This window comes from Mytilus californianus, unplaced genomic scaffold (assembly GCF_021869535.1).
Source record: "Mytilus californianus isolate M0D057914Y unplaced genomic scaffold, xbMytCali1.0.p SCAF_1, whole genome shotgun sequence".
Lineage (NCBI taxonomy): Eukaryota > Metazoa > Mollusca > Bivalvia > Mytilida > Mytilidae > Mytilus > Mytilus californianus.
In genome coordinates, this window is record NW_026262581.1 from 1,097,555 (window position 1) to 1,123,391 (window position 25,837).

The following is a 25,837-nucleotide window of genomic DNA, read 5'->3' on the forward strand; positions in this document are numbered from 1 at the left end:
AACAAAATCCCGATCGCAATAAAAAATGTTTTAGCACTGTTCGGGTATGAAATATATAACCTAAATAAAAACGAAAATCACCATGCTGTCATAATAATATTTAAAATCAGTTTTATTTGCATATTTCTTTTTTATTTAATTCTTAAAACTTCGCTGAATAATCACTAAAAAAAAGTTGATCTTTTGTTCTTGAACGTTTCGTATTTTCCGTGGCGCCATTAATTAAATGAAACGAAACTAAGATTCCGTAATTTGTATTAGTTTATCATGTGACGTAGTGGAGTTCAATCCGTCAGAAAGGTCGATCGGTCCTATCCGTCCGATCCGTCCGATCAGTCAAATATTTTTACCATAAATCTGACGGATTGGTGACGTGAGGTTGACGCGAACTTGACTGATCGGTGACTGATCGATGACCGCTGATTGATCGCTAAACTAGTAACGCCTAAGGTTGCAAGTACTGTAGAACAAAAAAATTGGGTCTGTCGTTCCCTAAATCTCAGACCAATAGCCAAACAAACAATTCTTTTTCAATGGCATCTGTGCGTAAAATGTCCATGATTAAAGTTATTTGTCCGAATCGCCAATAACTGAGCAGAAAGTAAAATAACAAAAATACCAAAAAACTCCAAGACAAATTATAATCGGAAAGTCCCTTATCAAATGGCAAAATAAAAAAGCTCAAACACATCTAACGAATGGTAAACATAATGCCTGATTTCGAATCATATAGAAATTTCATGACGACGGAACGAATGAAAACACATCAAACGAATGAAAATACATCGTAACAGAATAATTTAACAGAATTTGCTTTCGTTTTAAACAATTAGCATCTTCTAATGGTTATAAGAATAAGAAGATGTGGTATGATTGCCAATGAGACAACTCTCAACAAGAGATCAAATAACTCAGAACTTAACAACTTCTCTTGAACTGAATTTTAATGTGCGTATTGTTATGCGTTTACTTTTCTACATTGGCTAGAGGTATAGGGGGAGGGTTGAGATCTCATAAACATGTTTAACCCCGCCGCATTTTTGCGCCTGTCCCAAGTCAGGAGCCTCTAGCCTTTGTTAGTCTTGTATTATTTTTAATTTTAGTTTCTTGTGTACAATTTGGAGTTTAGTATGGCGTTCATTATCACTGAACTAGTATATATATTTGTTTAGGGGCCAGCTGAAGGACGCCACCGGGTGCGGGAATTTCTCGCTGCATTGAAGACCTGTTGGTGACCTTCTGCTGTTGTCTGTTCTATGGTCGGGTTGTTGTCTCTTTGACACATTCCCCATTTCCATTCTCAATTTTAACTATAGGTCTTTTTGATGGTCTCACTTTTTTTAAATCACAGATAAAAAAAGTAATGGAATTACGTGGGACAATCTGGAATTTTTGTTGGAAGTTTGAATGTTGGACAGTCGAAAATTGTTTTGATAGTTATTACATGTAATTCATTAATGGAACTTCAGGTTAATTTTGCAACAGGGTTTTTGCGCAAATTGTTAATCTTGATATGTATCATTTGTGCCAAATATTATTTTTCAAAGGTATCAATTGCGCCAATATACGGAAATCATTTGCACCAATTTACTTGTACGCATAGTCGGGTCAAGATGCGCAGTAATGGGTTGGAGGGGGGGGACATGTCCCTCTCCTTATGAAACAATCCCAAAATTCTGATTCTCATCACATCAGCTCTATGAAACGATTTTTATAGTTCCATTTATTTTAATCAGAGCATCCCCAATTGTATGGCCGAGTGGTATTGCTATATGATTACGTAATATGCGTTCCTCATCTCAAGGACCATTAGGGATATTGACCCATTTATCATACATGATAATTATAAATAAAATTTAGTACCTTTAAGAGTATACTAAGTACATAATTTATGGGGGAAAGTTCGGACTATTGTTACTTAAAAATCAAATGAAAGGGAAGTATACAATTGCACAGAACATGAATAAAAAATTATGGATATGCACTAACTAAAATTATGTAAATAGACTAAAAGGTGAGTGTACAATTGCACAGAACATGATTACAAAATTTATCGATATGCACTTGATAAAAATATGCACATAGACTAAACGATGGACACTAATTATGGAAAGTATTCACTGAAGGGAAATAAAAGAGAATCGATCGATACAAAAGGAACATTCAAACTTGTAAGACGAAAATAAACTGACAATGCCCTGGCTAAGAAAGAAAAAGACAAACAGACAAAGAAAGTACAAAAAGCACAGTACAGAAAATCAAAGACTGAGGAATACGAACCCCACCAAAACTGGGGTGATTTCAGGTGCTCCGGAAGGGTAAGCTCCACATATTGCTCATGTTAGTACAAATCCAGTGATCAGTCTAATTCGGTAGGCCACATTCGGGGAAAAGGGGACGACATTATAGTTACGACAGTTGCAAACATATTCGTTGTCATCTGTGATACGGTTATCCATTACAGTCAGCCAACTCGTGATGGCGTTCATACACTCTTTGACAACGGGTCAAGATCTTAAACGACACGGTAATTATAACTTAAAATACTTTCAAATCAAAGTATCGTATTTCTCCGACTAAATTTTAACTCTAAGCTTCAATGAGATGTACGACTGACTTTATGTTCATTTCAATTAATATTGCACTAAGTTTGAAGCTTTCAACTGACAAAACACTTCTGGTTGATATTATCGCCACATTTTCAAACACCAGACTTTAACATATTTTCAGGACTAAGAATACAAACTGTATTTATATTACAATACCTTAACTATTATCTAAAAAAACTCATCCGGAAGTGCAATTTACACATGTATCATTTTCGTTTAGCGGGTGATGCTGTGGTACACTCAGGCATACAAACTAAATCAGTCTCTATTCCATACTTTATTTAACCTACCGTTCATTTTTCATTTTCTCATCACTTGGCATCCGTCGTCCGTCGTCGTCCGTTAACATTTACAAAAATTTGCTCCTCTGAAACTACTGGACCAAATTTAACCAAACTCAGCAACAATGATCATTGATGTCTCTAGTTTAAAAAATGTCTCCGATGACCACGCTTGCCAACCAAGATGGCCGACATGGCTAAAAGTAGAACGTAGGAGAAAGAGTAGGGGGGGGACATGTCCCTCTCCTTATGAAACAATCCCAAAATTCTGATTCTCATCACATCAGCTCTATGAAACGATTTTTATAGTTCCATTTTTTTTAATCAGAGCATCCCCAATTGTATGGCCGAGTGGTATTGCTATATGATAACGTAATATGCGTTCCTCATCTCAAGGACCATTAGGGATATTGACCCATTTATCATACATGATAATTATAAATAAAATTTAGTACCTTTAAGAGTATACTAAGTACATAATTTATGGGGGAAAATTCGGACTATTGTTACTTAAAAATCAAATGAAAGGGAAGTATACAATTGCACAGAACATGAATAAAAAATTATGGATATGCACTAACTAAAAATATGTAAATAGACTAAAAGGTGAGTGTACAATTGCACAGAACATGATTACAAAATTTATCGATATGCACTTGATAAAAATATGCACATAGACTAAACGATGGACACTAATTATGGAAAGTATTCACTGAAGGGAAATAAAAGAGAATCGATCGATACAAAAGGAACATTCAAACTTGTAAGACGAAAATAAACTGACAATGCCCTGGCTAAGAAAGAAAAAGACAAACAGACAAAGAAAGTACAAAAAGCACAGTACAGAAAATCAAAGACTGAGGAATACGAACCCCACCAAAACTGGGGTGATTTCAGGTGCTCCGGAAGGGTAAGCTCCACATATTGCTCATGTTAGTACAAATCCAGTGATCAGTCTAATTCGGTAGGCCACATTCGGGGAAAAGGGGACGACATTATAGTTACGACAGTTGCAAACATATTCGTTGTCATCTGTGATACGGTTATCCATTACAGTCAGCCAACTCGTGATGGCGTTCATACACTCTTTGACAACGGGTCAAGATCTTAAACGACACGGTAATTATAACTTAAAATACTTTCAAATCAAAGTATCGTATTTCTCCGACTAAATTTTAACTCTAAGCTTCAATGAGATGTACGACTGACTTTATGTTCATTTCAATTAATATTGCACTAAGTTTGAAGCTTTCAACTGACAAAACACTTCTGGTTGATATTATCGCCACATTTTCAAACACCAGACTTTAACATATTTTCAGGACTAAGAATACAAACTGTATTTATATTACAATACCTTAACTATTATCTAAAAAAACTCATCCGGAAGTGCAATTTACACATGTATCATTTTCGTTTAGCGGGTGATGCTGTGGTACACTCAGGCATACAAACTAAATCAGTCTCTATTCCATACTTTATTTAACCTACCGTTCATTTTTCATTTTCTCATCACTTGGCATCCGTCGTCCGTCGTCGTCCGTTAACATTTACAAAAATCTGCTCCTCTGAAACTACTGGACCAAATTTAACCAAACTCAGCAACAATGATCATTGATGTCTCTAGTTTAAAAAATGTCTCCGATGACCACGCTTGCCAACCAAGATGGCCGACATGGCTAAAAGTAGAACGTAGGAGTAAGAGTAGGGGGGGGGGACATGTCCCTCTCCTTATGAAACAATCCCAAAATTCTGATTCTCATCACATCAGCTCTATGAAACGATTTTTATAGTTCCATTTTTTTTAATCAGAGCATCCCCAATTGTATGGCCGAGTGGTATTGCTATATGATTACGTAATATGCGTTCCTCATCTCAAGGTCCATTAGGGATATTGACCCATTTATCATACATGATAATTATAAATAAAATTTAGTACCTTTAAGAGTATACTAAGTACATAATTTATGGGGGAAAATTCGGACTATTGTTACTTAAAAATCAAATGAAAGGGGAGTATACAATTGCACAGAACATGAATAAAAAATTATGGATATGCACTAACTAAAAATATGTAAATAGACTAAAAGGTGAGTGTACAATTGCACAGAGCATGATTACAAAATTTATCGATATGCACTTGATAAAAATATGCACATAGACTAAACGATGGACACTAATTATGGAAAGTATTCACTGAAGGGAAATAAAAGAGAATCGATCGATACAAAAGGAACATTCAAACTTGTAAGACGAAAATAAACTGACAATGCCCTGGCTAAGAAAGAAAAAGACAAACAAAGAAAGTACAAAAAGCACAGTACAGAAAATCAAAGACTGAGGAATACGAACCCCACCAAAACTGGGATGATTTCAGGTGCTCCGGAAGGGTAAGCTCCACATATTGCTCATGTTAGTACAAATCCAGTGATCAGTCTAATTCGGTAGGCCACATTCGGGGAAAAGGGGACGACATTATAGTTACGACAGTTGCAAACATATTCGTTGTCATCTGTGATACGGTTATCCATTACAGTCAGCCAACTCGTGATGGCGTTCATACACTCTTTGACAACGGGTCAAGATCTTAAACGACACGGTAATTATAACTTAAAATACTTTCAAATCAAAGTATCGTATTTCTCCGACTAAATTTTAACTCTAAGCTTCAATGAGATGTACGACTGACTTTATGTTCATTTCAATTAATATTGCACTAAGTTTGAAGCTTTCAACTGACAAAACACTTCTGGTTGATATTATCGCCACATTTTCAAACACCAGACTTTAACATATTTTCAGGACTAAGAATACAAACTGTATTTATATTACAATACCTTAACTATTATCTAAAAAAACTCATCCGGAAGTGCAATTTACACATGTATCATTTTCGTTTAGCGGATGATGCTGTGGTACACTCAGGCATACAAACTAAATCAGTCTCTATTCCATACTTTATTTAACCTACCGTTCATTTTTCATTTTCTCATCACTTGGCATCCGTCGTCCGTCGTCGTCCGTTAACATTTACAAAAATCTGCTCCTCTGAAACTACTGGACCAAATTTAACCAAACTCAGCAACAATGATCATTGATGTCTCTAGTTTAAAAAATGTCTCCGATGACCACGCTTGCCAACCAAGATGGCCGACATGGCTAAAAGTAGAACGTAGGAGTAAAAAATCCATGTTTTGAAAACAGTTATAAATAAGGAAATTCTGACAGGAGCATAATGTTAAGAATGTTGAGCTCTACAAATTGTCTGTATAGGTCAAAACGGTCAGACGACTTCTTCTAGGAGTCATTGTTCTTAAATGACACATTTTACCATTTTTGTTCAATTTTTTCTATTATATTCAAAACTATAATAGATAAAAAGAAACTTTAAACGACAAAAATGATTAGCAAGACTCGTTCTACAAATAAATCAGATGGTCGAAATCCCCAGTCCATTCCTTATTAGAGTTATTGCCCTTTGAAGACATTTGTTACCAATGTTTTGCGTTCTTTTCCTTATATCTTAAAAAAAATAATAGTTTGATAGAAACTGAAATCGGCAAAAATGATCAATAAGATAAAACATACAATTAAGACTAATATGGAGGAAATCGTCTTACAACTCCTTATTGGAATTAATGCCTTTTAATGACGATTTTTACCATTTTTTTTTTTTTGCGTTTTGCCTTGTATGATAAAAATTATGATAGACAAAGAGAAACTTTAAATCACAAAAAGCATCAGCAAGGCAAGATCTACTAACAAATCAAATGTTGCCGATATAGTTAGTAGACTGTCACTCTTCATAGGAGTAGTTGCCTTTAAAAGAGGATTTTTTTTTTACCCTTTTTTGTGTTTTGAGCAAAAACTAAAGAAGGTAGAGAGAAACTAAATTGACAAAACTATCAGCAATACAAGAGCAGCAACAAATAAATTTTCGTCATGATTTTGATCCTCTACAGTGTTGGAGGGTGTCCTTTGTTGAATATGCACATAGACCAAGGTGAGCGACACAGGCTCTTTGGAGCCCTAAATAACTGTTGCATTTACATCGTTGACATCTACTATCTATATTGTCAAAATTTGACTTCTTTGTGGATCTGCCTTGCTGGTAATTTTTGCTATATAAGTTTCAATTTATCTGTTATATTTTTATCATATAAGGCAAAACGCAAAAAAAAAATAGTAAAAATCATCATTAAAGGGCAAAAACTCTAATAAGGATTTGTTGGAAAATTTACCCCATATTGTTTTAAATGTAGATATTGTCTTGCTGATCATTTTTACTTATTTAAGTTTCTATCTAGACAGAATACTAGGAGAACATAGATATCTGACCAATATCGTTAATACTTTAACTGATACTATCTGGTTTTTACAAAAAAGACTGTGTTAAGAACAACTATTTCATTTTTTGTGGCGTCGATACATTCGTGTGACGCACAGTTCATTGTTCTATTGTGCTGTATTTGTGTTCTGTCGTAAATTAACTTTAGGTGTTGGTTGTTAATCTGTGGTTTACATGTTGAAATGTACTATTATATTATATATTTATGTATTTCTCTGTCCTGACTGTTCTTGCATTTATTTGTACTGTATTCCTGTCACGTAATGTTGTCATTTTAGCGGTATTTTTAACATTGTTATATAAGCGGGAGGTTCGGCTAGCCATAAAACCAGGTTCAACCCACCTTTTGTCTTAAAATGTCCTGTACCAAGTCAGGAATATGGCAGTTGTTATCACATAGTCCGTTTCTATGCATGTTGGCGTTTGTTTTTTGTAGCAGTTCAGTGTTTCTGTTGTTCCGTTTTGTTTCCTCTTATGGTTGATGTGTTTCCCTCCGTTTTGGTTTGTGACCCGGATTTGTTTCAGTTAAATCGATTTATGAATATTGAACAGCCGTAAACTACTATTGCCTTTGTTTATTCATGAAACTGTAGTTATCCAAATGGCAAATTCAGTCCTGATTTACATCGATATTGACCTTTCTATGAGAATGCAAAAGTTTCAAAAGAGACTACTGTAGATATTGGGGTTCACTTCTATTTTTGACAAATAATGACGACAGTGAAAAGTGAGTATAGACACATATTGTTTCTGTCAACCAATTAAAGATTGTGACCGTTAGATCATGTAGTGCCGATTTCGTTCGTTCTTCCGCATAACATTGTGTCGATACATTTATTTTTGGCATTGCACAAATCATGTCTTCTTTGACTGTCCATGACGTTAAAATACTAAATCCCTGGGATGTGTTTTAGTTGATTTTAGTCTATGATGCATTTTTTTTTAATTTTTAATTGTTTTTGTGATACTATTTGTAATGTTTTTTTTGTTATCTAATGTTTACTTATTCAGTGTTATATCTCGTCTATATACCAGCTTTGATAAGTGTTTGGTATGACTATGAATTTTCACTTCTTCGTACTTTGAACAACAAAATTATTTATTTTGTAAAAAATATTTCCGTTCTACATTAAACTGTATACCTTACAACAAAATTATTTTCATTTACCTGTGTATATTTTTGTATTTGGCGGCTTTGTGTTCAAGGTTGTTGTTGTTTTTATTTAAATTGTTTAACATCTCACAGCGGTATACTACTGTTGCCTTTATTTATTCACCCCTTATATTATTGATTTTGTATTTACATTGTATCATAGATCAAATTTTTTCGTTCAGTGTATGTTCACTTGTGTTAATATGTTTTTCGATTGAGTTAAGCCATTTCAATTGATTTTTTATAGTGTGTATTTCTATGTTGTGATGTTACACTGTTGTTTCAGATAGGGGTGAGGATTGGTACCTATTGGAACGTTAAGGCCCGCTGCGTTTGTTTGCGCCTGTCCTGAGTCAGGAATCTGGTGTTCGGTGGTTGTCGTTTGTTGATGTCGTTCGTGAGTGTTTCTCGTTTTTTATATAGATAAGAACGTTGGTTTTCTCGTTTGAATGGTTTTGCACTAGTAATTTGTGGGGCCTTGATAGCTTGCTGTTCGGTGTGAGGCAAGGCTCCATATTGAAGACCGTACTTTGACCTATAATGGTTTACTTTTACAAATTGTGACTTTGATGGAGAGTTGTCTCATTGGCACTCATACCACATCTTCTTATATCTATTAGAGTAGTTTTTGTGTAAGGACATCACTTCTGTAAATGACGTATAGTGCGAACATGTACAAATATAACGTACTGATTAAGAAATGTAAACGCATTCCGGTGTGCAGAGGGTATGTTACTGCTGAAACATGGTAAACTGACAATTAGAAAGTTGAAATAATCACGTGTGTCATAGATTCTAGTTTGAAGTCGTCCATGTGTGCCAATATCGAGGAAAACATTTAGATCTGAAGCGGACTTTTGAGTTTCGGAAATATTCCTAATTTCAAGTTCACTGGGATGTATGTGATGCAAGCACTCGCTGAAATCTGGGTTATTGAGTGAAATAACATCGTTAATATATCTTTTAGTGAAATAAAAGAACTTTGCAAAATACTAGTTCTCGTTTTGTCTTTGACAGGGTGTTGTATGGATTATAGTATGCTTTTGTTGACAACCGACTGTCTGTTGAAATATGTATCCAACAAACTGAACAAATCAGTTGTCGATCAAAAAGTGCAGAAGTTTGATAATATCATCCTGGGTGTATTTGTTTTTGGAATCAGTGCATGTTTCACAAACAAATATTTGAAATGGCCTGAAACAAGAAAGGATGAGTTGGGGCTTTAAGGACCCATATAGTCTTTATTTTTTTTTACAATTTTCAAAGTCTTCTTATCCTAATATGGGTGATGTATTCATTTAGTTGAATATATTTACTTTTAGGAAAGAAAACATTTTTCATGTATATGACGTAATAATGACTGTTTTGGCGTCACTTTACGTGCACCATTATGAATTTTCTCAATTCTTAACTTATTTTGTTAAAAAAAATGATACATATGTATATAACTCTAAATTCTACTGACGAGGAAAGGTAACACTAGGCCACCGAAATCTGAGTTATTAGTTCAGTCTAGGTGGCCGAGTGGTCTAGAGCGATGGACACAGTGCAGGTGGTGTTGTCTCGATATCCAAATAGTATGAGTTCGAATCCCGGCGAGGGAAGAACAAAAATTTGCTTCCGCAAATTTGCAGATTTAACATTTTTGAGCTGATATTTAGAGTAGTTATATATAAAAATAGCAACAATCAACATTCAATCTATTTAGGCGTGCATCAGCTTGTAAAAATAAACTGATACAGTTACTAAATTAAAATTATATAAATGTCTAAGAATATAACTTAAACACGCTAATTGATACATTATAATAGTTCTATTAGATTTTAAATAGATATACGCAATATTTCGCTAGACAAACTAGCTTCATCAGGCGTGTGCATCTATCCAGGTGAAATCGGATGCATGACAAAAAAATATTTCTGTAGCTTAAAATACACGCAGTTGGAATAAAAGTTTAACATATTTATTGGTGTTGTATACATTGTACGGATTTCAAGATTATTATTTTGATTGGTTTATAAATCTTTTTTCGTCCCTTTCATTGAGTGCACCAGGTTAAATAGTCCATAACTGGTGGATCCAAAATCTCTCTCTCTGTTGTCTCCCTCGCGTGTCCTATTTTGTTTTTTCTTAATGATTTAAAATGTGACGTTTACAAAATCATGCCCTTCTCTTAAAAGATGTTTTGTGATAGGGCAGTTTCTGTCTTTTGCATAAAATGACCAATGGTTATTCAGTCGGATGTTGAATGGTGTTTCTGTTTCACCAACATATTGCACCTTACAAGTTCCACACGTTAGAACATAAATACAATTTTGCGTTTTGCAATTGGGTGTTATACATAGGTTGTATTTATTTTTTGTGACTGTGCTGACGAATTGGGTTTCAATGTTGGCGACTTTGCAGTACTTACAGTTGCCTCTTCCGCATGACATATCCTCCTATTTTCGATGTATCTTGTTTAGATACTTTAGATGTGACTAGACTATCTTTGAGGTTTTTGGGTCTGCGGTAAGCCATGACGGGAGGTGATGGAAAAAACCTCTTTTAAGGAAGGATCATTTTCAATAAGACGCCAGTGTTTGTTGACAATAGATGAAAGATTTCCGTAACCATGGTAACTGGGACATGTACAAACAGAATGTGGCATAGTTAAAACATGCTTGCTGGTGCCCCAAACATCCCCAAACCTGGGTCAGTGGTGTAACAGCACAGCATAAGAACAAACCATTATGATCAGTTGAAAAGAGCTTAACTCGTCAGATTGATACAAAGCACAATAAAAACTAACAAAAACTGTAAAGAAACAAAGTACACATCTGAGAGTATTCGAACTAACTAAAAGCTAGTCAAAAGTCATGTACGCATATATTATTAACTTTAAAATTATTTATTGTGTTACTAATAGCAATTTTCCTACCGATTTTTATTTTAGACCAAAATGTACGTTGCAGACCTTGGACATAAATATAATAGGATTTTTTGTAAATGTAGAAATGAACAAGTGTCTTTCTCCTACAAGTGGGCCAATAGAGCCATCACCTGGTTCTTTCATATGTGCGTCCGTTTGTATAACAAATATTTTTGTCGCACTTTTCCCAGAAACTGCTGAACAAAATTACTACATAATTAATCAGCAGTTTAACAATTGAAAAACGTGAGCTGATGTTTTTTTCTTCCACAGAGCACTTGCATGAGTCTAGTAGGGTTGTTTTTATCAAAGCAGCAGCCGTTGACTAGCCTAAATATGTAAACGAAATGAGACCCGAGTGAGTAAGCCTCTCCTGCCAGTACATAGCCTCTACACTGTAACACTTCTCCAATGTCTCTTTGCGATAGCGCATGGTAACTGGGATCTAGTATCTCAGGCTTCATTGTAGGAGATCTTAGAGCAGCAAGGGTTCAAAGATGCAGAGTGAAGGCCCACTGTGGATCGTTATCCTTGAAGAGATTTGTTTTGGAGAAAGAAATCTCTAGAAAACAAAACGGACAGATAATGGCTCGTCAGCCTTGGTCGGCAACTTATCCAAAGAAAGGAAACCTTGACAGAAAATCTCTGGCCCTCCAAGAAGGAACTCTATCCTGTAAAAAGATTTAAGTTATGGAAACAGCAACAAAGGAATCAAACACAACCGAAAATTAATAATAAAAAATAGTCAATACGTATATATTGATGAAGTAAGCAAACAAAGTATAATGGATAAAAAAAAGTATATCATATAATTTTTCATTTAGATTTTTTTACAAAAATAATCAATCACTAAGAATGCAGTTATATTTGTTCGAATGCGTTTACAATTAATTGCTTGAAATATAAAGTAACCATTGTTATAAAAGCGATAATTTATTTTTCTACAAATTTTGTCACTAGTTTCGACTTTTTAAAGATTTTCCTTGCAATAGAAAAACATTGTGTTATTCGAAATTGCTTATGATTGTGATTGTTGTACGTGCCTTCTTATTCTTAGTCAATATTTTCAACAATATTAAATCACACATAACATTTCAGTTCTTCTAGGTTGAATAATTGTACAGTTGATTATCTTGATCTTGATGTCTCCCTTTTTTCTAACGGTCATTCGAATATACCTGTTAAAAAAGTTGCCGAAATGTTTGCTTCTTATTTTGTGAGTATATTCGACGAGTTTGAAAATTCTCCTGAAATTAATAATAAAAAATAGTCAATAATTGTACATTGATGACGTAAGCAATCAATGTATAATGGATAAAAAAAGTCTACTATATAATATTTCATTCAGATTGTTTGCAAAAATAATCAATAACTAAGAATGCAGTTATACTTGTGCGAATGCGTTTACAATTAATTGTCTGAAATATGCAGTAACCATTGTTATGTTCGTTGAAAACATCTTTTCATAAAAGCTATGATTTGTTTTTCTGAAAACTGTGTCACTAGTACCGACTTTTTTAAGACTCTCCTTGCAATAGAAAAACGCTCTTTTATTCGAAAATACTTATGGATGAGATTGTTTTACGTGCCTGCTTTTTTTAGTCAATATGTTCAACAAAATTAAACCACACCCAACAGAGCCGTCTTATTAGGTAGAATAATTGTACAGTTGATTATCTTCTACTTGATGTTTTGCTTTTTGTCCAACGGTCATTCGAATATACATGTTAAAAATGTCGCCGAAATGTTTCCTTCTTATTTTGTGAGGTTATTCGACGAGTTTGAAAATTCTCCTGAAATTAATAAAAAAAAATAGTCAATAATTGTATATTGATGAAGTAATTAATCAATGTATACTGGAAAACAGGATATACTATATATTTTTTTCATTCAGATTTTTACAAAATATAATCAATAACTAAGAATGCAGTTATATTTGTTTGAATGGGCTTAAAACTAATTGTCTGAAATATGAAGTTACCATTGTTATGTTCATTGAAAGCATCTGTTCATAAAAGCGCTGATTTATTTTTCTGCAAACTTTGTCACTAGTTTCGACTTTTTAAAGACTCTCCTTGCAATAGAAAAAAAATTGTTTTATTCGAAATTGCTTATCGATGAGATTGTTTTACGTTCCTACTTTTTTTAGTCAATATGTTCAACAAAATTAAACCACACCCAACAGTGCCGTTATACTAGGTAGAATAATTGTACAGTTGATTATCTTGATCTTGATGTTTTGCTTTTTGTCTAACGGTCATTCGAATATACTTGTTAAAAATGTCGCCGAAATGTTTCTTTCTTATTTTGTGAGATTATTCGACGAGTTTGAAAATTCTCCTGATATTAATAATAAAAAATAGTCAATAATTGTATATTGACGAAGTAAGTAATCAATGTATAATGGAAAACAGGGTATACTATATATTTTTTTCATCAGATTTTTTACAAAAATAAGCAATAACTAAGAATGAAGTTATATCTGTTCGAATGGGCTTACAACTAATTGTCTGAAATATGAAGTTACCATTGTTATGTTCATTAAAAGCATCTTTTCATAAAAGCGCTGATTTATTTTTCTGCAAAATTTGTCCGACTTTTTAAAGACTTTCCTTGCAATAGAAAAACGTTCTTTTATTTGAAATTGCTTATGGTTGAGATTGTTTTACGTGCCTACTTTTTTTGAGTCAATATGTTCAACAAAATTAAACCACACTCAACAGTACCGTTATTTTAGGTAGAATAATTGTCCTATTGATTATCTTGATCTTGATGTTTTGCTTTTTTTCTAACTGTCATTCGAATATACCTGTTAAAAAAGTCTCCGAAATTTTTCCTACTTATTTTGTGAGACTATTCGACGAGTGTGAATATTCTCCTGAAATTAATAATAAAAAATAGTCAATAATTGTATATTGATGAAGTAAGTAATCAATGTGTAATGGAAAACAGGGTATACTTTATATTTTTTTTCTTTAAGATATTTTACAAAAATAATCAGTAACTAGGAATGCAGTTATATTTGTTCGAAAGGGCTTACAACTAATTGTCTGAGATATGAAGTTACCATTGTTATGTTCATTGAAAACATCATTTCATAAAAGCGCTGATTTATTTTTCTGCAAACTTTGTCACTAGTATCGACTTTTTAAAGACTATCCTTGCAATTAAAAAACGTTCTTTTAGTCGAAATTGAGATTGTTTTACGTGCCTTCTTTTTCTGAGTAAATATGTTCAACAAAAATAAACCACACTCAACAGTACCGTTATATAAGGTAGAATAATTGTAAAGTTCATTATCTTGATCTTGATGTTTTGCTTTTTTTCTAACGGCCATTCGAATATACCTGTTAAAAAATTCACCGAAATTTTTTCTTCTTATTTTGTTAGATTATTCGACGAGTTTGAAAATTCTCCTGAAATTAATAATAAAAAAAAGTCAATAATTGTATATTGATGAACTAAGTAATCAATGTGTAATGGAAAACAGGGTATACTTTATATTTTTTTCATTCAGATTTTTTACAAAAATAATCTGTAACTAGAAATGCAGTTATATTTGTTTCAAGGGGCTTACAACTAATTGTCTGAAATATGAAGTTTACATTGTTATGTTCATTGAAAGCATCTTTTCATAAAAGCGCTGATCTTTTTTTCTGCAAACTTTGTCATTAGTTTCGACTTTTTAAAGACTCTCCTTGCAATAGAAAAACGTTCTTTTATTCGAAATTGCTTATGGATGAGATTGTTTTACGTGCCTACTTTTTTCGAGTCAATAGGTTCAACAAAATCAAACCACACTCAACATTAGCGTTATATTAGGTAGAATAAGTGTACAGTTGATTATCTTGATCTTGATTTTTGGCTTTTTGTCTAACGGTCATTCGACTATACCTGTTAAAAATGTCGCCGAAATGTTTCCTTCTTATTTTGTGAGCTTATTCGACGAGTTTGAAAATCTCCTGAAATTAATAATAAAAAATAGTCAATAATTGTATATTGATGAAGTAAGTAATCAATGTATAATGGAAAACAGGATATACTATATATTTTTTTCATTCAGATTTTTTACAAAAAATAATCAATAACTAAGAATGCAGTTATATTTGTTCGAATGGGCTTAAAACTAATTGTCTGAAATATGAAGTTACCATTGTTTTGTTCATAGAAAACATCTTTTCATAAAAGCGCTGATTTATTTTTCTGCAAACTTTGTCACTACTTTCGACTTTTTAAAGACTCTCCTTGCAATAGAAAAACGTTGTTTTATTCGAAATTGCTTATGGATGAGATTGTTTTACGTGTCTACTTTTTTTAGTCATTATGTTCAACAAAAATAAACGACACCCAACAGTGCCGTTATACTAGGTAGAATAATTGTACAGTTGATTATATATAGCCGACCGTGCAAGGGCTGTATAGCCAGTCAAGGTCGTTAAAAACTTCCATTTGTTGCAGTTGATTATCTTGATATTGATGTTTTGCTCTTTGTCTAACGGTCATTCGAATATACCTGTTAACAATGTCGCCGAAATGTTTCCATCTTATTTTGTGAGATTATTCGACGAGTTTGAAAATTCTCCTGAAATTAATAATAAAAAATAGTCAATAATTGTATATTGATGAAGTAAGTAATCAATGTATAATGGAAAACAGGGTATACTATATATTTTTTTCATCAGATTTTTTACGAAAATAAGCAATAACTAAAATTGAAGTTATATCTGTTCGAATGGGCTTACAACTAATTTTCTGAAATATGAAGTTACCATTGTTATGTTCATAGAAAACATCTTTTCATAAAAGCGCTGATTTATTTTTCTGCAAAATTTGTCACTAGTTTCGACTTTTTAAAAACTCTCCTTGCAATAGAAAAACGTTCTTTTATTCGAAATTGCTTATGAATGAGATTGTTTTACGTGCCTACTTTTTTTTAAGTCAATATGTTCAACAAAATTAAACCACACTCAACAGTGCCGTACTATAAGGTAGAATAATTGTACAGTTGATTATCTTGATCTTGATGTGTTGCTTTTTTCTAACGGTCATTCGAATATACCTGTTAAAAAAGTCGCGGAAATTTTTCCTTTTTATTTTGTGAAATTATTCATCGAGTTTGAAAGTTCTTCTGAAATTAATAATACAAATTACTCAATAATTGTATATTGATGAAGTAAGTAATCAATGTGTAATGAAAAAGAGGGTATACGATATACTTTTTTTTCCGATTTTTTACAAAAATAATCAGTAACTAGGAATGCAGTTTTATTTGTTCGAATGGGCTACAACTAATTGTCCGAAATATGAAGTTAACATTGTGATGTTCATTGAAAGCATCGTTTCATAAAAGCGCTGATTTTTTTTCCTGCAAATTTTGTCCGACTTTTTAAAGACTTTCCTTGCAATAGAAAAACGTTCTTTTATTTGAAATTGCTTATGGTTGAGATTGTTTTACGTGCCTACTTTTTTTGAGTCAATATGTTCAAGAAAATTAAACCACACTCAACAGTACCGTTATTTTAGGTAGAATAATTGTACCATTGATTATCTTGATCTTGATGTTTTGCTTTTTTTCTAACGGTCATTCGAATATACCTGTTAAACAGGTCTCCGAAATTTTTCCTACTTGTTTTGTGAGACAATTCGACGAGTGTGAAAATTCTCCTGAAATTAATAATAAAAAATAGTCAATAATTGTATATTGATGAAGTAAGTAATCAATGTGTAATGGAAAACAGGGTATACTATTTATTTTTTTCTTTCAGATATTTTACAAAAATAATCAGTAACTAGGAATGCAGTTACATTTGTTCGAAAGGGCTTACAACTAATTGTCTGAGATATGAAGTTACCATTGTTATGTTCATTAAAAACATCATTTCATAAAGGCGCTGATTTATTTTTTTGCAAACTTTGTCACTAGTTTCGACTTTTTAAAGACTATCCTTGCAATTGAAAAACGTTCTTTTATTCGAAATTTCTTATGGATGAGATTGTTTTACGTGCCTACTTTTTCTGAGTAAATATGTTCAACAAAAATAAACCACACTCAACAGTATCGTTATATAAGGTAGAATAATTGTAAAGTGAATTATCTTGATCTTGATTTTTTGCTTTTTTTCTAACGGTCATTCGAATATACCTGTTAAAAAATTCACCAAAATTTTTTCTTCTTATTTTGTGAGATTATTCGACGAGTTTGAAAATTCTGCTGAAATTAATAATAAAAAAAAGTCAATAATTGTATATTGATGAACTAAGTAATCAATGTGTAACGGAAAACAGGGAATACTATATATTTTTTTCATTCAGATTTTTTACAAAAATAATCAGTAACTAGAAATGCAGTTATATTTGTTGCAAGGGGCTTACAACTATTTGTCTGAAATATGAAGTTTACATTGCTATGTTCATTGAAAGCATCTTTTCATAAAAGCGCTGATCTTTTTTTCTGCAAACTTTGTCACTTATTTCGACTTTTTAAAGACTCTCCTTGCAATAGAAAAACGTTCTTTTATTCGAAATTGCTTATGGATGAGACTGTTTTACGTGCCTACTTTTTTTCGGGTCAATAGGTTCATCAAAATTGAACCACACTCAACATTACCGTTATATTAGGTAGAATAAGTGTACAGTTGATTATCTTGATCTTGATTTTTTGCTTTTTGTCTAACGGTCATTCGAATATACCTGTTAAAAATATCGCCGAAATGTTTCCTTCTTATTTTGTGAGGTTATTCGACGAGTTTGAAAATTCTCCTGAAATTAATAATAAAAAATAGTCAATAATTGTATATCGATGAAGTAAGTAATCAATGTATAATGGAAAACAGGATATACTATATATTTTTTTCATTCAGATTTTTTACAAAAAAAAATCAATAACTAAGAATGCAGTTATATTTGTTCGAATGGGCTTAAAACTAATTGTCTGAAACATGAAGTTACCATTGTTTTGTTCATTGAAAGCATCTGTTCATAAAAGCGCTGATTTTTTTTTTCTGCAAACTTTGTCACTACTTTCGACTTTTTAAAGACTCTCCTTGCAATAGAAAAACGTTGTTTTATTCGAAATTGCTTATGAATGAGATTGTTTTACGTGCCTACTTTTTTTAGTCAATATGTTCAACAAAATTAAACCACACCCAACAGTGCCGTTATACTAGGTAGAATAATTGTACAGTTGATTATATATAGCCGACCGTGCAAGGGCTGTATAGCCAGTCAAGGTCGTTAAAAACTTCCATTTGTTGCAGTTGATTACTTGATCTTGATGTTTTGCTTTTTGTCTTACGTTCATTCGAATATACCTGTTAAAAATGTCGCCGAAATGTTTGCTTCTTATTTTGTGAGATTATTCGACGAGTTTGAAAATTCTCCTGAAATTAATAATAAAAAATAGTCAATAATTGTATATTGATGAAGTAAGTAATCAATGTATAATGGAAAACAGGGTATACTATATATTTTTTTCATTAGATTTTTTACGAAAATAAGCAATAACTAAAAATGCAGTTATATCTGTTCGAATGGGCTTACAACTAATTGTCTGAAATATGAAGTTACCATTGTTATGTTCATTGAAAGCATCTTTTCATAAAAGCGCTGATTTATTTTTCTGCAAAATTTGTCACTAGTTTCGACTTTTTAAAGACTCTCTTTGAAATAGAAGAACGTTCTTTTATTCGCAATTGCTTATGAATAAGATTGTTTTACGTGCCTACATTTTATTGAGTCAACATTTTTAACAAAATTAAACCACACTCAACAGTGCCGTTATATTAAGTGGAATGATTGTACAGTTGATTAGCTTGATCTTGATGTTTTGTTTTTTTTCTAACAGTCATTCGAATATACCTGTTTAAAAAGTTGCCGAAATTTTTTGCTTCTGATTTTGTGAGCTTATTCGACGAGTTTGAAAATTCTCCTGAAATTCATAATAAAAAATAGTCATTAGTTGTATATTGATAAGTAGTTAATCAATGTATAATGGAAAACAGTTTATGCTATATATTTTTGTTCATTTAGATTTTTTACAAAAATAATCAATAACTAAGAATGCAGATATTTTTGTACGAATGGGTTTACAACGTATTGTCTGAAATATGAAGTTTCCATGATTATGTTCATTGAAAGCATCTTTCCATCAAAGCGGTGATTTATTTTTTGCAAACTTTGTCACTAGTTTCGACTTTTTAAAGCCTTTCCTTACAATAGGAAAACGTTTTTTTTATTCGCAATTGCTTATGAACAAGATTATTTTACGTGCCTACATTTTTTTAAGTCAATATTTTTAACAAAACTAAACCACACTCAACAGTGCCGTTATATAAGTAGAATAATTGTACAGTTGATAAGCTAGATCTTGATGTTATGATTTTTTTCTAACAGTCAATTGAATATACCTGTTTAAAAAGTCGACGAATTGTTTGCTTTTGATTTTGTGAGATTATTTGACGAGTTTGAAAATTCACTGAAATTAATGATAAAAAATAGTCAATAGTTGTATGTTAATGAAGTAAGTAATTGTCTGAAATATGAAGTGACCATTGCTATGTTCATTGAAAGCATCTTTTCATAAAAGCGCTGATTTATTTTTCTGCAAACCTTGTCACTAGTTTCGACTTTTTAAAGCCTCTCCTTGCAATAGAAAAACGTTCTTCTATTCGCAATTGCTTATGAACAAGATTATTTTACGTGCCTACATTTGTTTGAGTCAATATTTTTAACAAAATTAAACCACACTCAACAGTGCAGTTATATTAGGTGGAGTAATGTTACAGTTGATTAGTTTGATCTTGATGTTTTGATTTTTTTCCAACAGTCATTCGAATGTACCTGTTTAAAAAGTCGACGAATTTGTTGCTTCTTTTTTTGTGAGATTATTCGACGAGTTTAAAAATTCTCCTGCAATTACTAATAAAAAAATAGTCAATAATTGTATATTGATGAAGTAAGTAATCAATGTATAAAGGAAAACAGTGTATACTATATATTTTTGTTCATTCAGATTTTTTACAAAAATAATCAATAACTAAGAATGCAGATATATGTGTTCGAATGGGTTTACAATTGATAGACAACTTTCGAGTTCCATGCATTTCTGTCAAAATCTCTGGTTTTAGTGAACATCATTCGTGCGTTTAGGGGCATCGTCACTTCCGTTCCAATGTTGAGCGAGTGGTTGGAAAACTATAATGCCATATTGCACGAATTATTCGGCAAATTAAATTCTCATAATTGAAAATCAGCACTGATGTCATTAGGGAATTGTGATTAAGTACTTACAAAACAAACGTTAATTCTGGTTTATCCTGCACAATGACGATCACTTAGACGCTTGCTGAACGTTAATAGTGCAGGGATACAGGGGATCCCCTCTATCTGGTAAATGACGTCATAAAGGCGCGCATAATTCACGAGTTTGTTCCGGTGACGGATGAACTCGAAAGTGGTCTATTTACAGAAATATGAAGTTACCATTGTTATGTTCATTTAAATCATCTTTTTATAACAGCGCTGATTTTTTTTCCTGCAAACTTTGTCACTAGTTTTGACTTTTTAAAGATTCTCCTTGCAATAGAAAAACGTTCTTTTATTCGCAATTGCTTATGAATAAGGTTGCTTTACGTCCCTACATTTTTGTTGAGTCAATATATTTAACAAAATTAAATCACACTCAACAGTGCCGTTATATTAGGTAAATAATTGTACAGTTGATTAGTCTGATTTGATGTTTTGCTTTTTTTCTAACAGTCATTCGAATGTCCCGTTTTAAAGAGTCGCCGAAGTTTTTGCTTCTGATTTTGTGAGATTACTCGATGAGTTTAAAATACTCCTCAAATTAATAATAAAAAATATTCAATAATCGTATATTGATGAAGTAAGTATTCAATGTATAATGGAAAACAGTGTATACTATATATTTTTGTTCATTTAGATTTTTGACAAAAAGAATCAATAACTAAGAATGCAGCTATATGTGTTCGAATGGGTTTACAATTAATTGTCTGAAATAAAAAGTTACCTTTGTTATGTTCATTGAAATCATCCTTTCATTAAAGCGCTGATTTATTTTTCTGCAAACTTTGTCACTAGTTTCGATTTTTTAAAGACTCTCCTTGAAATAGAAAAACGTTCTTTTATTCGCAATTGCTTATGAATAAGATTGCTTTACGTCCCTACATTTTTTTTTGAGTCAATATTTTTAACAAAATTAAACCACACTGAACAGTGTCGTTTTATTAGGTAGAATACTTTTACAGTTGATTAGTTTGATCTTGATGTTTTGATTTTTTTCCAACAGTCATTCAAATGTACCTGTTTAAAAAGTCGCTGAATATTTTGCTTCTGATTTTGTGATATTATTCGACGAGTTTTAAAATTTTCCTCGAATTAATAATAAAAAATAGTCAATAATTGTATATTGATGAGGTAAGTAATCAATGCATAATGGAAAACAGAGTATACTATATATTTTTGTTCACTCAGATTTTTCACAAAAAAAATCAGTAACTAAGAATGCAGATATATTTGTTCGAATGGGTTTACAAATTATTGTCTGAAATATGAAGTTTCCATTGTTATGTTCATTGACAGCATCTTTTCATAAAAGCGCTGATTTATTTTTCTGCAAACTTTGTCACTAGTTTCGACTTATTAAAGACTCTCTTTACAATAGAAAAACTTTTTTTTATTCGCAATTGCTTATGAATAAGACCGTTTTACGTGCCTACATTTAATTAAGTCAATATTTTGAACAAAATTAAACCACACTCAACAGTGCCGTAATATTAGGTGAAATAATTGTACAGTTGATTAGCTTGATCTTGATGTTTTGCCTTTTTTCTAACAGTCATTTGAATATACCTGGTTAAAAAGTCGCCAAATTTTTTGCTTCTAATTTTGTGAGATTATTCGACGAGTTTGAAACTTCTTTGAAATCATTAATAAAAAATAGACAATAGTTGTATATTGATGAAGTAAGTAACCAATGTATAATGGAAAACAGTGTATACTATATATTTATGTTCATTCAGATTTTTAACAAAATTATCATTAACTAAGAATGCAGATATATGTGTTCGAATGGGTTTACAACTAATTGTCCAAAATATGAAGTTATCATTGCTAGGTTCATTGAAACCATCTTTTCATAAAAGCGCTGATTTTTTTTTTATGCAAACTTTGTCACTAATTTCGACTTTTTAAAGACTCTCCTTGCAATAGAAAAACGTTCTTTTATTCGCAATTGCTTATAAATAAGATTGTTTTACGTGCCTACATTTTTGAGTCAATATTTTAAACAAATTAAAACCACATTCAACAGTGCCGGTATGTTAGGTAGAATGACTGTACAGTTGATAAGTTTGATCTTGATGTTTTGCTTTTTTGCTAACAGTCATTCGAATATACCTGTTTAAAAAGTCGCCGAATTTTTTGCTTCTGATTTTGTGAGATGATTCGACAAGTTTGAAAATTCTCCTCTTATTAATAATAAAAAATATTCAATAATTGTATATTGATGAAGTAAGTAATCAATGTATAATGGAAAACAATGTATACTATATATTTTTGTTCATTTGCATTTTTTACAAACATAATCAGTAACTAAAAATGCAGGTATGTGTGTTCGAATTGGTTTACAGCTAATTGTCTGAAAGATGAAGTTACCATTGTTATGTTCATTGAAAGCATCCTTTCATAAAACCGCTGATTTATTTTTCTGCAAACTTTGTTACTAGTTCCGACTTTTTAAAGACTCTCCTTGAAATACAAAAACGTTCTTTTATTCGCAATTGCTCATGGATAAGATTGTTTTACGTGCGTACTTTTTTTCAGTCAATATTTTTAACAAAATTAAACCACTCTCATCAGCGACGTTATATTAGGTAGAATAACTGTACAGTTGATTAGCTTGATCTTGATGTTTTGCATTTTTCCTAACAGTCATTCGAATATACCTGTTTAAAAAGTCGCAGATATTTTTGCTTCTGATTTTGTGTGATTATTCGACGAGTTTGAAAATTCTCCTGAAATTAATAATACAAAAGAGTCAATAATTGTATATTGATGAAGTAAGTTATCAATGTATAATGGAAAACAGTGTATACTCTATATTTTTGTTCAATCATATTTTTTTTACAAAAATAACCTGTAACTAAAAATGCAGGTATATGTTGTCCACTGGGTTTACAACTAATTGTCTGAATTATGAAGTTGCCTTTGTTATCGTCATTGAAAGTATCTTTTCATAAAAGCACTGATTTGTTTTTCTGCAAATTTTGTCACTAGTTCCGACTTTTTAAAGACTCTCCTTGCAATAGAAAAACGTTCTTTTATTCGCAATTGCTTATGGATAAGATTGTTTTACGTGGCTTCCATTTTTGAGTCAACATTTTAAACAAAATTAAACCACACTCAACAGCGCCGTTATATTAGGTAGAATAACTGTACATTTGATTAGCTTGATCTCGATGTTTTGCTTTTTGCAAACAGTCATTTGAATATACATGTTTAAAAAGTAGCCAAATGTTTTCTTCCGATTTTGTGAGATTATTCGGCGAGTTTGAACATTCTCCTGAAATTAATAATACCAAATAGTCAATAATTGTATATTGATAAAGTATGTAATCAATGTATAATGGAAAACAATGTACACTATAAATTTTTGTTTATTCAGATTTTTTACGAAAATAATTAGTAACTAAGAATGTAGATATATGTGTTCGAATGGGTTTACAACTAATTGTCTGAAATATGAAGTAACCATCGTTATGTTCATTGAAAGCATCTTTTCATAAAAGGGCTGATTTATTTTTCTGCAAACGTTGTCACTAGTTTCGACTATTTAAAGACTCTCCTTGAAATACAAAAACGTTCTTTTATTAGCAATTGCTTATCGATAAGATTGTTTTACGTGCGTACTTTTTTTGAGTCAATATTTTTAACAAAATTAAACCACACTCAACAGCGCCATTATTAGGTGGAATAACTGTATAGTTGATTAGCTTGATCTTGATGTTTTGCTTTTTGCAAACAGTCATTAGAATATAGCTGTTTAAAAGTCGCCAACGTTTTTGCTTCTGATTTTGTATGATTATTCGACGAGTTTGAAAATTTTTCTGAAATTAATAATACAAAATAGTCAATAATTGTATGTGGATGAAGTAAGTAATCAATGTATAATGAAAAACAGTGTATACTATATATTTTTGTTCATTCATATTTTTTACAAAAATAATCAGTAACTAAGAATGCAGATATATGTGTTCGAATGGGTTTACAACTAATTGTCGGAAATATGAAGTTACCATTGTTATGTTCATTGAAAGCATCTTTTCATAAAAGGGCTGATTTAATTTTTTGCTAACTTTGTCACTAGTTTCGGCTTTTTAAAGACTCCCCTTGCAATAGAAAAACGTTCTTTTATTCGCAATTGCTAATGGATAAGATTGTTTTAAGTGCGTACTTTTTTTAGTTAATATTTTTAACAAAATGTAACCGCACTCAACAACGCTGTTATATTAGGTAGAATAATTGTACATTTGATTAGCTTGATCTTGATGTTTTGCTTTTTGCAAACAGTCATTCGAATATACCTGTTTAAAAAGTCGCCAAATGATTTCTTCCGATTTTGTGAGATTATTCGGCGAGTTTGAACATTTTTCTGAAAATAATAATACAAAATAGTCAATAATTGTATATTGATGAAGTAAGTAATTAATGTATTATGGAAAACAGTGTATACTATATATTTTTGTTCATTCAGATTTTGTACAAAAAAAATCAGTAACTAAGATTGCAGTTCCCTACCGAGAAGGATTGTGCCTGATATTCATATGATGAAGACATAATCTTTCAATCAGTTTAATTGAAGTCTGGAGCTGGCATGTCAGTTAACTGCTAGTAGTCTGTTGTTATTGATGTATTATTGTCATTTTGTTTATTTTCTTTGGTTACATCTTCTGACATCAGACTCAGACTTCTCTTGAACTGAATTTTAATGTGCGTATTGTTATGCGTTTACTTTTCTACATTGGCTAGAGGTATAGGAGGAGGGTTGAGATCTCATAAACATGTTTAACCCCGCCGCATTTTTGCGCCTGTCCCAAGTCAGGAGCCTCTAGCCTTTGTTAGTCTTGTATTATTTTTAATTTTAGTTTCTGGTGTACAATTTGGAGTTTAGTATGGCGTTCATTATCACTGAACTAGTATATATATTTGTTTAGGGGCCAGCTGAAGGACGCCTCCGGGTGAGGGAATTTCTCGCTTCATTAAAGACCTGTTGGTGACCTTCTGCTGTTGTCTGTTCTATGGTCGGGTTGTTGTCTCTTTGACACATTCCCCATTTCCATTCTCAATTTCAGATATATGTGTTCGAATGGTTTTACAACTAATTGTCTGAAATATGAAGTTACCATTGTTATGTTCATTAAAAGCATCTTTTAATAAAAGCGCTCATTTATTTTTCTGCAAAGTTTGTCACTAGTTTAGACTTTTAAAAGACTCTCCTTGCAATAGAAAAACGTTCTT

The 25,837-nt window shown here is 31.9% G+C and overlaps 1 long non-coding RNA gene across 1 annotated transcript; it reads right to left on the reverse strand.

Annotated features, from left to right (window-relative positions):
- Positions 1–12,818: 12,818 nt before the first annotated feature.
- LOC127727764 (uncharacterized) lies at positions 12,819–23,331 on the reverse strand. The gene is made up of 11 exons (XR_007993862.1): positions 23,266–23,331; positions 21,330–21,422; positions 19,160–19,229; positions 18,613–18,681; positions 17,993–18,061; positions 16,841–16,966; positions 15,816–15,884; positions 15,197–15,264; positions 14,650–14,718; positions 14,112–14,180; positions 12,819–13,095 (listed from the first exon to the last, which is right to left on the reverse strand). It is a non-coding gene; the product is annotated as an uncharacterized LOC127727764 (long non-coding RNA).
- Positions 23,332–25,837: the final 2,506 nt, after the last annotated feature.